Below are 2,685 nucleotides of genomic sequence, written 5' to 3' on the forward strand. Positions count from 1 at the left end.
CACCAGACCCCGCATTCACTATATCCGCTCTCCCCGGACCCCGCATTCACTATATCCGCTCTCCCCGGACCCCACATTCACTATACCCGCTCTCCCCGGACCCCGCATTCACTATATCCGCTCTCCCCGGACCCCGCATTCACTATATCCGCTCTCACCAGACCCCGCATTCACTGTATCTGCTCTCCCCGGACCCGCATTCACTATATCCGCTCTCCACGGACCCCGCATTCACTATATCCGCTCTGCCCGGACCCCGCATTCACTATATCCGCCCTCCCCGGATCCTGCATTCACTATATCCGCTCTCCCCGGACCCCGCATTCACTATATCCAAACTCCCTGGACCCTGCATTCACTATATCCGCTCTCACCAGACCCCGCATTCACTATATCTGCTCTCCCTGGACCCCGCATTCACTATATCTGCTCTCCCCGGACCCCGTATTCACTATATCCGCTCTCCCCGGACCCCGCATTCACTATATCCGCTCTCCCCGGACCCCGCATTCACTATATCCGCTCTCCCCGGACCCCGCATTCACTATATCCGCTCTCCCTGGACCCCGCATTCACTATATCCGCTCTCCCTGGACCCTACATTCACTATATCCGCTCTCCCCGGACCCCGCATTCACTATATCCGCTCTCCCCGGACCCCACATTCACTATATCCGCTCTCCCCGGACCCCGCGTCCACTATATCCGCTCTCCCCGGACCCCGCATTCACTATATCCGCTCTCCCCGGACCCCGCATTCACTATATCCGCTCTCCCCGGACCCCGCATTCACTATATCCGCTCTCCCCGGACCCCGCATTAACTATATCCGTTCTCCCCGGACCCCGCATTCACTATATCCGCTCTCCCCGGACCCCGCATTAACTATATCGGCTCTCCCCGGACCCCGCATTCACTATATCCGCTCTCCCCGGACCCCGCATTTACTATATCCGCTCTCCCCGGACCCCGCATTCACTATATCCGCTCTCCCCGGACCCCGCATTCACTATGTCCGCTCTCCCCGGACCCCGCATTCACTATATCCGCTCTCCCCGGACCCCGCATTCACTATATCCGCTCTCCCCGGACCCCGCATTAACTATATCGGCTCTCCCCGGACCCCACATTCACTATATCCGCTCTCCCCGGACCCCGCATTCACTATATCCGCTCTCCCCGGACCCTGCATTCGCTATATCCGCTCTCCCCGGACCCCGCATTCACTGTATCCGCTCTCCCCGGACCCCGCATTCACTATATCCGCTCTCCCCGGACCCTGCATTTACTATATCCGCTCTCCCCGGACCCTGCATTCACTATATCTGCTCTCCCCGGACCCTGCATTCACTATATCCGCTCTCCCCGGACCCTGCATTCACTATATCCGCTCTCCCACAGTACAGAAAACATAGAAATTCAATTATTTTAGTAAATATAAACGGCTAAATGCCTTTTCTCATCAGCAGTACATAGCAGTCTTGTGACTTCTATCAGTTTCCAGATGAGCACAAGTTAAACTTGTAGGAAGAGTTTTCATTCTCTCCTGATTGTCCTTTGAGGCTGCATAACCCCCTAACCCTCTGCCTGGACAGTGCTAATTGGCCCAGTGCTGATCACATGCATCATTCCAAAGAAAAAAAAAAATCTCTCTAGCAATACACACCAAACCGATCATGTGCAGAGTGACTCCTAGAGCTCTGTACTATCATCAGATGGATTGGGGACAGTAGAAGAAGGGGATGATCAGAGAAGACAAGTATAAACAGCCTTGATATACAATTCAGAGGATTAGGTTCCACAGTGAGCAGGGGCGGACTGACCATTCGAACACTCGGGCACTGCCCGAGGGCCCAGGGTCAGTAGGGGGCCCCATGAGATGCCCCTGGTACCTTTTGTTGGCTTTTTCATAGGCTTTTTTGGGTGTTGGTGAAGACACAGGAGCCCCATGATCCCCTATTGCCCGGGGGCCCCATGAGTTGTCAGTCCGCCACCCTGACAGTGAGTATAACAAGCATGCTTTACTGCATCTACAGACTGATTGTACTGTTGTGGGTTCAGGAACACTTTACCATAAGTAGAGAAAAGTCAGGTCTGAAGCTCGGCTGTGTTATATGGCAGAGATGTGTACATTTCAGGACTGGATGGACAGCAATACAAATACTTTGGCAGGTCAAAGGACTTCTATAGGAATGTTTCAACTGTGCATTTGTTTGCCTGGAATTCAGCTTCATATAAAGGAATGTGACAATGTTTCCAATTAAATGTGAACAGTACGTTTAGCGACAGAAGCAGATGGTTTGCAGAAGGTATTTAGAATTTTGAATCCTATTACCAGGGGCGGACTGACAACTCTTGGGGCCCCCGGGCAATAGGGGATCATGGGGCCCCTGTGTCCTTGCCCAAACTCAAAAAAGCCTATGAAAAAGGTACCAGGGGCATCTCATGGGGCCCCCTACTGACCCCGGGCCCTCGGGCAGTGCCCGGGTTTCGAAATGGTCAGTCCGCCCCTGCCTATTACAAATATCAGGCGGACAATTCTTCATGTGTCTGAGGTCCCTGCGAAGGATTAAACGTTCTCTTTCCTCAATCCTTGGCAGACTTGGTGTACTGGAGTATGCAGACTTGTTGGCATTTTTGTTTGCGATTGAGGAGATTAACAAGGATCCCCTTCTCCTTCCCAAC

This window comes from Staurois parvus, unplaced genomic scaffold (assembly GCF_062004578.1).
Source record: "Staurois parvus isolate SC_StPar_1 unplaced genomic scaffold, SC_StPar_1.0 ptg000893l, whole genome shotgun sequence".
Lineage (NCBI taxonomy): Eukaryota > Metazoa > Chordata > Amphibia > Anura > Ranidae > Staurois > Staurois parvus.